At 39.6% G+C, this 14647-nt stretch overlaps 1 protein-coding gene across 3 annotated transcripts in view; it reads right to left on the bottom strand.

The window, feature by feature from the left end:
- Nucleotides 1–9299, bottom strand: part of LOC139409363 (protein FAM83H-like) — a 58260-nt gene extending 48961 nt beyond the window's left edge. For 2 of the 3 annotated variants that reach the window (XM_071154425.1, XM_071154406.1), the window contains exon 1: nucleotides 8949–9299. The gene's annotated coding sequence lies outside the window, so the exon portion shown is untranslated. Of the gene's footprint in view, nucleotides 1–8038; nucleotides 8242–8948 lie in introns of those variants that run through there. The other variant, XM_071154415.1, reaches the window with a different exon arrangement.
- Nucleotides 9300–14647: the final 5348 nt, after the last annotated feature.

Here is a 14647-nt window from a genome sequence, read left to right as displayed (position 1 = left end):
GTTTAAGATAGGTTATAAGTATGTCTGTTGTAAAATAAATAACATTAGCCTATTTCTGTCATTTGTTTTTGTGAACATTTAAACCAGTTCGAAATCGTTATATTTCTTTCTGTTGAGAAATTTTCTTTGGCCAAATTAAGTTCCAAGTGTTTGCCGCAATATAATAGCCTGCTCATATATTCCCTATAAACAATGAATTGGCCCGGATGACCCTGGGCCAATTGTGCGCCGCCCTATGGGACTCCCAATCATGGCTGGTTGTGATACAGCCTGGAATCAAACCAGGGTCTGTAGTGACGCCTCTAGCACTGAGATGCAGTGCCTTAGACCGCTGTGCCACTTGGGAGCCCTGGCTTGACTTACTATTGATATTACCCTAGTAAAGTTTAGAAACTTTTGTGAAGGTTTGGTGTGGTGTGGTGTTGGATTCTAACTTCAAATATCCTTATTCATTTTACCATATTATAACTGGGTGTATGGAAATCCACTGATTGAGAAAGGGGAGTGTAGAAAGTGTACATTCTGCCAGAACATGTTATTGTCAAATCTCATGTATCCTATGGAGAGAGGCAAAGAGTAACAGTCTGGTTTCAGTCACTGAGAAGGTTGGATAGCCGTGGATTAGGGAGGAGTGAGGAATTTGGGCAGAGGTCAGGTCAGATGGAAAAGGAAAAGAAAGACAACATTTAAGTTCCTGCCTAGCAACAGAAATGTATTGGCTGTCTAGAGGAGCAAGGAGTAGACTCCACCTAGAAGGAGGGTAGAAATATATGTGCCTATGTAAACATGTCTTTGTCTTTTCAGCTGTTTGACCCAGTGGGTGAATAAACTTGGTTTGGGCTTTGACAAGTTGTCAGTTAGGTTCTGCCAAACAGAGTGGAAAAACTAACAGGGGCTATTATTAAGCTTTAGCTACTGAAAGCCTATGAGGAAGAATGTTTCAGGCCTACCAGAGTTACTCCTATAATATAACATTATGATGTTTATCTTTATACAAAAATATTCGGATAAAAAATGAACGAATTAACCTCTTTCCGTAAGTCTATATCTGTATAGCAGACCTAGTAGCCCTCTGACATAAAGAAATGCATGTCAGTGTTGTAGCATGCCTACAAAGTTACAATAATATTCCATAATATTTCCTCTAATGTTGTGCATATTAGCCTACCCCCTCTATCTCCATTGTTGCTTTATTCCAGTTTGCCTAAATTAAATGTTTAGTCGTCCTGATCTTCATCATTGTAATGACATGCTTGAATAAAATAGGACTAGAATAGGATGCAGATGGCTTTCTTTTCTCGTCACGAACATTGACGGTTACGGGTCTGAACAAATAACTGCTATAGCCTATCGCCATCCCGTGTCCTCTCTTCTTTCAAACTCCCCGGCCCGTGGCCATGAGTGCTATTGTCTGCTGTATTTCACATGCACATGTCTATTAGTATAAGAAATGCTAAAAACGTATTATTCTAGCAAACTATTCTAGTCTAGATTTTCCTGGGACTAGAAAAGCTAAGGAGCGTTTTTTTAAAGGAGAGAACCTAGCAGAGCGCATGGTGCGTATTGCGCAAGAGACCGAGGCTATAAATTAGAAGCTTATGCATAGCCCATCATTCATTAGCTAAATATAAGTCTAATAACTGCATTGAATTTATTACCTGAAATTATAACCTGAACGAGGTAGGCTAGGACATATGTATACACTACCGTTAATAAGTTTGGGGTCACTTAGAAATGTCCTTGTTTTTGAAAGAAAAGCACATTTTGTTGTCCTTTAAAATATCATTAAAATGATCAGAAATACAGTGTAGACGTTATTAATGTTGTAAATTACTATTGTAGCTGGAAACTGTACGCCTATGTAGATATTAATGGAATATCTACATAGGCGTACAGAGAGACCCATTATCAGCAACCATCACTCTTGTGTTCCAATGACATGTTGTCTTAGCGAATCCAAGTTTATCATTTTAAAAGGCTAACTGATCATTAGAAAACCCTTTTGCAATTATGTTAGCACAGCTGAAAACGGTTGTTCTGATTAAAGAAGCAATACAACTGGCCTTCTTTAGACTAGTTGAGTATCTGGAGCATCAGCATTTGTGGGTTCGATTACAGGCTCAAAATGGCCAGAAACAAAGACCTTTCTTCTGAAACGCGTCAGTCTATTCTTGTTCTGAGAAATGAAGGCTATTCTATATGAGAAATTGCCAAGAAACTGAAGATCTCGTACAGCGCTGTGTACTACTCCCTTCACAGAACAGCGCAAACTGGCTCTAACCAGAATAGAAAGAGGAGTGGGAGGCCCCAGTGCACAACTTAGCAAGAGGACAAGTACATTAGAGTGCCTAGTTTGAGAAACAGACACCTCACAAGTCCTCAACTGGCAGCTTCATTAAACAGTATCCACAAAACACCAGTCTCAACGTCAATAGTGAAGAGGCGACTCCGGGATGCTGGCCTTCTAGACAGAGTTGCAAAGAAAAAGCCATATCTTGGCAAAACACAGACACTGGACAGAGGAAGACTGGAAAAAGGTGTTATGGACAGACAAATCTAAGTTTGAGGTGTTCGGATCACAAGAAGAACATTCGTGAGACGCAGAAAAAATGAAAAGATGCTGGAGGGGGTTCTTGACGCCATCTATCAAGCATGGTGGAGGTAATGTGATGGTCTGGGGGTGCTTTGGTGGTGGTAAAGTGGGAGATTTGTACAGGGTAAAGGGGATCTTGAAGAAGGAAGGCTATCACTCTATTTTGCAACGCAATACCATACCCTGCGGACGGTGCTTAATTGGAGCCAATTTCCTCCTACAACAGGACAATGACCAAAAGCACAGCTCCAAACTATGCAATAACTATTTAGGGAAGAAGCAGTCAGCTGGTATTCTGTCTATAATGGAGTGGCCAGCACAGTCACCGGATCTCAACTAGAGGTCAAACGATTATGATTTTTTCCAACGCCGATACTGATTATTGGAGGACCCAAAAAAGCCATTACCGATTAATCAGACAATTTTTATAAATATATTTGTAATAATGACAATTACAACTATACTGAATGAACAAGGAACACTTTTATTTTAACTTAATATAATACATCAATAAAATATATTTAGTCTCAAATAAATAATAAAATATGTTCAATTTGGTTTAAATAAAGCAAAAACAAAATGTTGGAGAAGAAAGTAAAAGTGCAATATGTGCCATGTAAAAAAAGCTAACGTTTAAGTTCCTTGCTCAGAACATGAGAACATATGAAAGCTGGTGGCTCCTTTTAACATGAGTCTTCAATATTCCCAGGTAAGAAGTTTTAGGTTGTATTTATTATAGGACTATTTCTCTCTATACCATTTGTATTTCATATACCTTTGACTATTGGATGTTCTAATAGGTACTTTAGTATTGCCAGCCTAATCTCGGGAATTGATATGCTTGATAGGCTTGAAGTCATAAACAGCGCAATGCTTGAAGCCTTGCGAAGAGCCGCTGGCAGACACAGGAAAGTGCTGTTTGAATTGAATGCTTATGAGCCTGCTGCTGCCTACCACCGCTCAGACTGCTCTATCAAATCATAGACTTAATTATAATATAATAACACATAGAAATACGAGCCTTAGGTCATTAATATGGTCAAATCCATATCCACAAAATGTTTATACTTTCAGTGAAATACGGAACCATTCCGTGTTTTATCTAACGGGTGGCATCCATATGTCTAAATATTGCTGTTACATTGCACAACCTTCAATGTTATGTCATAATTACGTAAAATCCTGGCAAATTAGTTTGCAACAAGCCAGGCGGCCCAAACTGTTGCATATACCCTGACTCTGCGTGCAATGAACGCAAGAGAAGTGACATAATTTCCCTAGTTTAATATTGCCTGCTAACATGAATTTCTTTTAACTAAATATGCAGGTTTAAAAATATATACTTCTGTGTAGTGATTTTAAGAAAGGCATTGATGTTTATGGTTAGGTACACATTGGTGCAACGTCACTGCTTTTTTCGCGAATGTGCTTCTTAAATCATCCGTTTGGCAAAGTAGGCTGTGATTCAATGATAAATTAACAGGCACCGCATTGATTATATGCAACGCAGGACAAGCTAGATAAACTAGTAATATCATCAACCATACATTATACACATGGGGTTATATCCTTCCTGTTTGGCCCTGTCCGGGGGTGTCCTCGGATGGGGCCACAGTGTCTCCTGACCCCTCCTGTCTCAGCCTCCAGTATTTATGCTGCAGTAGTTTATGTGTCGGGGGGCTAGGGTCAGTTTGTTATATCTGGAGTACTTCTCCTGTCCTATTCGGTGTCCTGTGTGAATTTAAGTGTGCTCTCTCTAATTCTCTCTTTCTCTCTTTCTTTCTCTCTCTCGGAGGACCTGAGCCCTAGGACCATGCCTCAGGACTACCTGACATGATGACTCCTTGCTGTCCCCAGTCCACCTGGCCGTGCTGCTGCTCCAGTTTCAACTGTTCTGCCTTATTATTATTGGACCATGCTGGTCATTTATGAACATTTGAGCATCTTGGCCATGTTCTGTTATAATCTCCACCCGGCACAGCCAGAAAAGGACTGGCCACCCCACATAGCCTGGTTCCTCTCTAGGTTTCTTCCTAGGTTTTGGCCTTTCTAGGGAGTTTTTCCTAGCCACCGTGCTTCTACACCTGCATTGCTTGCTGTTTGGGGTTTTAGGCTGGGTTTCTGTACAGCACTTTGAGATATCAGCTGATGTACGAAGGGCTATATAAATAAATTTGATTTGATTTGTGTAGTTAACTAGTGATTATGTTAAGATTGATTGTTTTTTATAAGATACATTTAATGCTAGCTAGCACCTTACCTTGGCTCCTTGCTGCACTCGCATAACAGGTAGTCAGCCTGCCGCGCAGTCTCCTCGTGGAGTGCAATGTAACCGACCATGATCGGTGTCCAAAAATGCTGATTACCGATTGTTATGAAAACTTGAAATCGGCCCTAATTAATCGGCCATTCCGATTAAATTGGTCGACCTCTAATCTCAACCCTATTGAGCTGTTGCGAGAGCAGCTTGACCGTATGTGCCCATCAAACCAATCCAACTTGTGGGAGGTGCTTCAGGAAGCATGGGGTGAAATCTCTTCAGATTAACTCAACAAATTGACAACAAGAATGCCAAAGGTCTGCAAGGCTGTAATTGCTGAAAATTGAGGATTCTTTGACGAAAGCAAAGTTCGAAGGACATTTATTCAATTAAAAATCATTATTTATAACCTTGTAAATGTCTTGACTATATTTCCTATTCATTTTGCAACTCATTACATGTATATTTTCATGGAAAACAAGGACATTTCTAAGTAACCCCAAACTTTTGAATAGTGTATCTATACAAAAGTATGTGGACACCCCTTCAAATTAGTGGATTCGGCTATTTCAGCTACACCTGTAGCTGACAGGTGTATAAAATAGAGCACACAGTCATGCAATCTCCATAGACAAACATTGACAGTAGAATGCCCTTACTGAAGAGCTCAGTGACTTTCAACATGGCACTGTCATAGGATGCCACCTTCCCAACAAGTCAGTTTGTAGACTTTCTGCCCTGCTAGAGCTTGCCTAGTCAACTGTAAGTGCTGTTATTGTGAAGTGGAAATGTCCAGGAACAACAACGGCTTAGCCGTGAAGTGGTAGGCCATACAAGCTCACAGAACGGGACCGCTGAGTGCTGAAGCGCGTAGCGGGTAAATATCATATGTCCTCTGTTGCAACACTCACTACCAAGTTCCAAACTGCCTCTGGGGGGCTTCATGAAATGGGTGTCCATGGCCGAGCTGCCACACAAGCCTAAGATCACCATGTGCGATGCCAAACATCAGCTGGAGTGGTGTAAAGCTCGCCGTCATTGGACTCTGGAGCAGTGGAAACGCGTTCGACTTCTGGAGTGATGAATCACGCTTCACCAATTGGCAGTCTGATGGACAAATCAGGGTTTGGCAGATGAAAGGAGAACACTATCTGTCCGAATGCATAGTGCCAACTGTAAATTTTGGTGGAGGAGGATTAATGGTCTGGGGCTGTTTTTCATGGTTAGTGCTAGGCCCCTTAGTTCCAGTGAATAGACATCTTAACGCTACAGCATACAATCCATTCTAGACGATTCTGTGCTTCCAACTTTGTGGCAACAGCTTGGGGAAGGCCCTTTCCTGATCCAGCATGACAATGCCCCCGTGCACAAAGCGAGGTCCATACAGAAATGGTTTGTTGAGATTGGTGTGGAAGAACTGGACTGGCCTGCACAGAGCGCCCTCCCCTCAACCTCATCGAACACCTTTGGGATGCATTGGAGCGACGACTGCGAGCCAGGCTTAATCACCCAAAATCAGTGCCCGACCTCACTAATGCGCTTGTGGCGAATGGATGCAAATCCCCGCAGCAATGTTCCAACTTCTAGTGGAAAGCCTTCCCAGAAGAGTGGAGCCTGTAACAGCAGCACAGGGTGAACCTACTCCATTTTAATGGGCATGATTTTGGAATGAGATGTTTGACAAGCATGTGTCCACATACTTTTGGTCATGTAGTCTCCAGTGGTGTAAAGTACTTGAGTAAAAATTAGTTTCAGGTACAATTTAGGTAGTTTTTTGTGGTTTCTGTACTTTACTTTACTATTTATATTTTTGACAATTTTTACTCCACTACATTCCTAATGAAATAATGTACTTTTTACTCCATACATTTTGAGACCCAAAAGTACTTGTTACATTTCGAATGCTTAGCAGGACAGGGAAAGGGTCCAATTCACACACTTATCAATAGAACATCCCTGATCATCTCTACTGCCTCTGATCTGGCATACTCACTAAACACAAATTAGTGTGTAAATTATGTCTGAGTGTTGGCTATCCGTAAATGTTTAAACAAGAAAACCGTGCTGTCTGGTTTGCTTAATATAAGGAATGTGAAATGATTTATACTTTTACATTTCCTTTATATACTTAAGTGAATTTCAGCAAAGTACATTTACTTTTGATACTTAAGTATAGTTAAAACCAAATACCTTTAGTCTTTTACTCAAGTAGTATTTTACTCGGTGACTTTCACTTTTACTTGAGTCATTTTCTATGAAGGCATCTTGACTTTTACTTGAGTATGATCATTGGCTACTTTTTCTACCACTGGTATGTCTACCACTATGTTGAACAGTATTATATGTTTTGGATGCAATTTGAATGGAGATGATGGATAAAAAAAAGCCTATGAAAAAGTGAGCACTGATTTAAAGCAACAATATTCAAGTGACATGCTGTTTTATAACTCTACAGCTGAAAAAAAAAAATCTTTACAATTAAATAATAAGGTGACACCCGAAAGCCAGATGGAGATGTGTAAATTAGACACGCATTTAGCCCTTATATTACTATAGCATATACTGCAACAAATCTAGGGACCATGATGGAAATAAGTCCCCGACTTCATTGTGCAATACCATGATATTGAAGTGCTCAAAGTCAGTATGTTTTGTTTATTTGTTGTGTGGTGCATTGGTACAGAAACCTATAGGTGGAACATTTGTTGCATATATTTGATATAATTATATTTATGGCATCAAAAGTTTGAAATTCTGATTCCCACTAGAAGATCATTGTCTGCAACCGGCTCTGATCGTTAAGTAATGAAACAGGAGCGCATAGAGAGCCCATCTGTGGTGGTCAGCGAACCCTCAACCTTCTGGCCAAGGCATATACTGTGCCACAAAAACATGCTGAAGTGGCAAAGTTGATATCCACGTTTATAAAACAGGGTTATTCATGGGAGTAAACATTATTTTGAGTTCATTCTATGAGGGGGGAGTGTGTTCAATTTATTTTACAGTAGCCTACAAGGGGAGGGTCATGTGATAATATTTGTAATGTTGTGGAGGGGGTGCATTCTTTTTTTTTTTAGGACACCTTGAGTTGGACCAGCTCCCCTCGTAAATGTCGATCTGTCCCTAAGAGAGAAATGTTCCACACTATCTTCCTATATGTTTCCTGAAAAACTTTAAGAACTAACCTTATGGCATAACTGAGATTCTTCCTGAACTTAATCATCCATGGTTTCAGTTTAGGCTATTATGATGTAGTCCTTCTCTTGAACCGGTATTCCCCACTGAGACTGTATCGCATTCCTAGTCTGGCTGGACTCCTCAAAAATAGCGTTCTGCGTGGCTTGATCACCTACCCCGACAGAACCAGTTTATTTTCATGCTTGCTTGAGGCATGTTGGGGAGAATGGAAGAGTTTCAGAAGTGAGAAAGAAGCCCGTCTCGCAGATTGCCGACGAGTTATGCCCCGCCTCAAAGTAACCCATCCTAACTGCAAATGTTCAATGAATTCCAGTTTCGTGACATGGACGCGAAAATGTGGTGTTATATGGTGCTTTCAAGACAACTGGGACTCGGAAGAAACGAGGTGAATTCACGATGTCAGTGATCTTCAAGGCGGAAAGTCGCTTTAGAAAGGGAGCTTTAGAAAGAGGCCCTAGTTCCCGACTTGGGATTCCGAGTTGGATGACCGTTCAAAACTATTTTTCCCAGTCGTCTTGAACGCACTGAAGTCGGAAGTCTTGAGATTTCCAAGTTCCTGGTGTCCAGTTATTTTGAACGCGGCAGTATAAACGCATTTCATGCCATTCTACATCATTTAGGCCTACATGACAGGAGACATAAGAATATTTTTTAATACTACAAAAATGACCAAAATTAGTGGCGACTTTGACACTGTCAAACAGATAAACGAACAAAAACATTTTAGGCTAAGTTCATTGGATCCTATGTGTTTTAAAATAAACGCAGCCTTATTAATATGCTTTTGGGAAAACGTCATTGCTCTTGATCTGGCCTAGGGCCAATAAAAAGAGGGGAGACACCTATTGTACAATATTAGGAGGCTACTAATTAAACTTTCCAGTGGCACTGACTCACCCAATGATGAAGATGGATAGCATGAATATGCGTAGCCTAGGGTTCTCACTGTACAGGTGATTGTCTCAAGATAGCGCCTGACTACTTTGAAAAACAGTGCTGTTCGTTGTTGAGGGAAAAAAATGGTAGCTTCTACTGACAAATTAGTCTTCTCTTTCGGGCAGTAGGCATTTGCTTTCCAAACGTATTTCCCACGATTGTATTTTGAAATTTGCGAAAGGCCTTTAGCTATTCACTGACCACCCGAAAATAAATATTATCCATAGAAATAGAATCCATAGAACGAAAGTGCCCATTCAAGTCAGGACTAACAGCCATTTTGAGCATACCCATGAGTTTACGACTCAAATTACGAGGGTGAGGTTCCCAAACTCTTCCCAGATAGCATATTTGGTTCCTTGGAAGTTGTGAGAACGTACATTTTTGGTTTCCCATTGGTTCTTGGAAAACAGTTTTTTTGAGAATGGAAGTGAAAAAGCAGGCTGTTTTGGGAAATTACATTCTTAGGTTGCAGGTAGGTTCTGAGAAAGTGTTTCTATATTTATTTAACTAGACAAATAGGTTAAGAACAAATTCTTATTTACAATGACAACTGGTAATGGTAACTGCCTTGTTTAAGAGCAGAATAACAGATTTTTTACCTTTTCAGCTCAGGGATTTGATCTAGCAACCTCTTCATTGCTGGCCCAAAGCTCTAACCACTCAACTACCTACCACCCCAATGGTTCCCCCAAAAGTTTTCCTGGGAGGTTTTATTAACTTTCTGTGAACATAAATTATATGTTATTTGAAAGTAATTATGTAACATTCTGAGAACATGTTTCAAGAATACTTCGATTAACACAGCTAACTTAGGATAACAGTTTTGAACTCCAAGCACAGATAGGATACATGGAAATGAATGTGCTTAGGCTTTAGTCATGCAAACACATTTTAATATTGCAGATAGATTGTGGCTTCCGTCAATGTAAGTGTCTGCATAATTTCGAATCTCCCATATATACACTACCGGTCAAAAGTTTTAGAACACCTACTCATTCAAGGGTTTTTCTTTATTTTTAATATTTTCTACATTGTAGAATATTAGTGAAGACATCAAAACTATGAAATAACACATATGGAATCATGTAGTAACCAAGAAAGTGTTAAACAAAACAGATTCTTCAAGTAGCTACCCTTTTCCTTGATGACAGCTTTGCACACGGTTGACATTCTCTCAACCAGCTTCATGAGGTAGTCACCTGGAATGCATTTCAATTAACAGGTGTGCCATCTTAAAAGTTAATTTGTGGAATTTTTTTCCTTCTTAATGCGTTTGAGCCAATCAGTTGTGTTGTGACAAGGTAGAAGATAGCAGAAGATAGCCCAATTTGGTAAAAGACCAAGTTCATGTTATGGTAAGAACAGCTGAAATAAGCAAAGAGAAACAACAGTCTATTATTACTTTAAGACATGAAGGTCAGTCAATCCAGAAAATGTCAAGAACTTTGAAAGTTTCTTCAATTGCAGTCACAAAAACCTGCAAGCGTTATGATGAAACTGGCTCTCATGAGGACCGCAACTGGAATTAGAGTTACTTCTCCTGCAGAGGATAAGTTCATTAGAGTTAATTGCACCTCAGATTGCAGCGCAAATAAATGCTTCACAAAGTTCAAGCAACAGACACATCTCAACATCAACTGTTCAGAGAAGACTGCGTGAATCAGGCCTTCATGGTCGATTTGGTACAAGAGGAGTCAAACTAGGGTGTCTGCTGTCAGTATATTTATTTGTTATGGCCATCGAAGTGCTACTGTAGCTATTAAAATCAGATCAAATAACAACATGAGAGGATTTGAAATCAAAGGCTTAAAAACAAAGGTGTCCTTGTATGCTGATGACTCAAATTTTATATTAAGTCCGCAAGCTAGATTCCTGCAATGTCTCATTGAAGATCTAGATAACTTGTCTGGCCACTCTGGACTAAAACATAATTACCATATTACGTATTGGATCTTTAAAAAAAACTCTTACATTACCCTGCAGTTTACCTATGAAATAGTCTGACTTTGCAATAGACATACAGTGCATTCGGAAAGTATTCAGACCCCTTGTCTTTTTCCACATTTTGTTACATTACAGCCTTATTCTAAAATGGATGAAATATTTTTTTCCCAACATCACACACAAATGACAAAGCAGAAACAGGTTTTTAGACATTTTTTTCAAAATATTCAGTATTCAGACCCTTTCTTTGTTGAAGCACCTTTGGCAGCAATTACATCCTTGAGTCTTCTTGGCAATGATGCTACCAGCTTGGCCTACCTGTATTTAGGGAGTCTTCCCATTCTTCTCTGCAGATCTTCTCAAGCTCTGTCAGGTTGGCTGAGGAGCGTCGCTGCACAGTTATTTTCAGGTCTCTCCAGAGATGTTAGATCGGGTTCAAGTCTGGGCTCTGGCTGGGACACGCAAGGACATTCAGAGACTTGTCTTGAAGCCACCCCCTAATTGTCTTGGCTGTGTGCTTAGTGTCGTTGTCTTGTTGGAACGTGAACCTTAGCCCCAGTCTGAGGTCATGAGTGCTCTGGAGCAGGTTTTCATCAATAATCTTTCTGTACTTTGCTCCGTTCATCTTTCCCTTGGTCCTGAATAGTCTCCCAATCCCTGCTGCTGAGAAACATCCCCACAGCATTATGCTGCCACCACCATGCTCCACTGTGGGGATGGTGCCAGGTTCCACGCTTGGCATTCAATCCAAAGACTTCAGCCTTGATTTCATCAGACCAGAGAATCTTGTTTCTCATGGTCTGAGAGTCCTTTAGCAAACTCCAAGCGGGCTGTCGTGTGCCTTTTACTAAGGAGTGGCTTCCGTCTTGCCACTCTACCATAAAGGTCTGATTGGTGGAGTACTGCAGGATGGTTGTCCTTCTAGAAGGTTCATTCATCTCCACAGATAAACTCTGGAGATCTGTCAGAGTGACCATTGGGTTTTTGGTCACCTCCTTGAGGCACACCTACCTTCCTTCTCCATTCGATTACTCAGTTTGGCCAGGCAGCCAGCTCTAGGAAGAGTATTGCTGTTTCCAAACTTCTTCCATTTAAGAATGATAGCAGCCACTGTGTTCTTGGGGACCTTCAATGCTGCAGACTTTTTTTAGGTAGTCTTCCCCAGTTCCGTGCCTCGACACAATCCTGCCTCGGAGCTCTACGGACAATTCCTTCGACCTCATGGCTTGGTCTTTGGTCTGTCAACTGTGGAACATTATATAGACAGGCGTGTGCCTTTCCAAATCATGTCCAATCAATTGAAGTTACCACAGGTGGACTCCAATCAAGTTGTTGAAACATCTCAAGGGTGATCAATGGAAACAGGATACACCAGAGCTCAATTTCGAGTCTCATAGCAAGGGTCTGAATACTTATGTAAATATGGTATTTCTGTTTTTTATATTTAATACATTTTCTAAAATTTCTAAAAAACTTTTCACTTTGTCATTATGGGGTATTGTGTGTAGATTGATGAGGGAAAAAATAATTTAATCATTGTGGAAAAAGGGAAGGGGTCTGAATACTTTCTGAATGCACTGAACTTGGTATTCATATCACAAAATATATAAATTAGCTCTACACAATGAATTTCAATAGAAAACTAAGAAAAATAGACAAAATCCTGCAACTATGGAGAGGTAAATACCTTTCTATTTATGAAAAAAATTACACAGATTAACTCCTTAGTCATATCTCAGTTTACTCACTTATTTATGGCACTGCCTACTCCGGATGGTTCATACTTTTTTGTTGTTGTTGCTTCTTCTGGGATGCTAAACCAGACAAGATGAAGCGTGCATATCTGTATAATGAATATAAACTGGGTGGGCTGAGATGAGTAAATATAGAAGCACTAAAGCGCTCTCTAAAAGCTTCACTTATACAAAAGCTTTACTTGAATCCAAAATTGTTCCCAAGTAGATTACTAAGGAAAGCTCATCCCTTGTTTAAAAATGGCCTTTTTGCTTTGTGCAGATTGCCATTTCTCATTTTCGATTAATTGAAAATGAAACCCTGTTCAAAGTATCTCACTTTTTCAAACAAGCAATGCAGAGATGGTTACAATTTCAAATTCATCCCCCAGAAAAGATAGAACAAATATTACAACAAATATTATGATTGAACTCAAATGTGCTGGTTGATAAAATATTTGTATTTATGGAAAATTTGTTTGAGAAGGCTATTCTGTTTTTAAATTATATTGTAAATTGGAGTGGTAGAATTATGTATTTCATGGAGCTATCGGAATTACATGGGAAGGTCTGGTCAGTCCAAGATTACAACCAATTGATTACAGCACTACCCCAAAAATGGAGAAGGCAGGTGGCAGTAGAAGGAGGTAGGGAACTGGTCTGTCTGCCTAATACAAAGGATCAAAACTGGGGGAGGAACAAGAATAGTATAAATAGGAAAATATACCAGTTTAATTTAAGAACCAGGAAGTTGACAGCTGTGCCATACAGATTGCAAAATAGTTGGGAAGATATTTTTGATAATTTAAGTAAATGTAATCTTTACTTCAAGTCAGATGTTTATATGTTATGTATAAAAGGCATATTTATGCATTGTTTACTATTTCGATTTATTTAAACAATGTCATTGTTGGAGCTCAGGTGTTTGACAGGATTGATGTGTGACTAGGTGCGTTCTTGTCAAATAAATATGCTTATTCATTCATAATTATGGATACATTCTGCAATTAGTTAAATTGGGATTTGAATTCTCAACAGAACATGCCAACAAGTTAGTTTTGAATTGCTTTAATACAGCAGTGCCTTCTGACACCATGAATTAAAATAGATTTCACCTTGTTCATATAGTTGGCATACATTCTATGGGATGAAATATAAACCTCCACTGGCTGACGGAGAAGAGGATTTGGTAAAATAAGGGTATGTTTCTAATATCATCTAGGTAGGTAAGTAGCTAGCAAGTTAGGTAGATTATTGGCAAAATACTAGCCTTGTTTGTAAATATCTGACTGCTACTAGGATAGTATTCTATACAAGACAACAGAATACTGCAAATTGTAAATATCTGACTGCTACTAGGATAGTATTTTATACAAGACACCAGAACAAATGCATACATAAAACAACAGGTATTAGTTAAATAAAATATGGAACAGTAAATGAAAATGCAAAATATATAGTTTGTTTGGATCAAGGTAGCTAATGAATGGTTGACAATAGAGCCTCCCACAATGCAGGCGATGGCTGCAGGATGAAGTTGGTGAAGAGCCCTGACAGTATTTCTCAGTAAGACCAAAATAATGGTGTTCCAAAAAAGGTCCAGTCACCAGGACCACCAATACAAATTCCATCTAGACACCGTTGCCCTAGAGCACACAAAAAACTATACATACCTTGGCCTAAACATCAGCTCCACAGGTAACTTCCATAAAGCTGTGAACGATCTGAGAGACAAGGCAAGAAGGGCCTTCTATGCCATCAAAAGGAACATAAAATTTGACATACCAAATAGGATCTGGCTAAAAATACTTGAATCAGTTATAGAACCCATTGCCCTTTATGGTTGTGACGTCTGGGGTCTGCTCACCAACCAAGAATTCACAAAATGGGACAAACACCAAATTGAGACTGCATGCAGAATTCTGCAAAAATATCCTCTGTGTACAATGTAAAACACCAAATAATGCATGCAGAGCAGAA

This window comes from Oncorhynchus clarkii, chromosome 1 (assembly GCF_045791955.1).
Source record: "Oncorhynchus clarkii lewisi isolate Uvic-CL-2024 chromosome 1, UVic_Ocla_1.0, whole genome shotgun sequence".
Lineage (NCBI taxonomy): Eukaryota > Metazoa > Chordata > Actinopteri > Salmoniformes > Salmonidae > Oncorhynchus > Oncorhynchus clarkii.
This window is presented reverse-complemented; position numbering and strand designations above follow the sequence as displayed.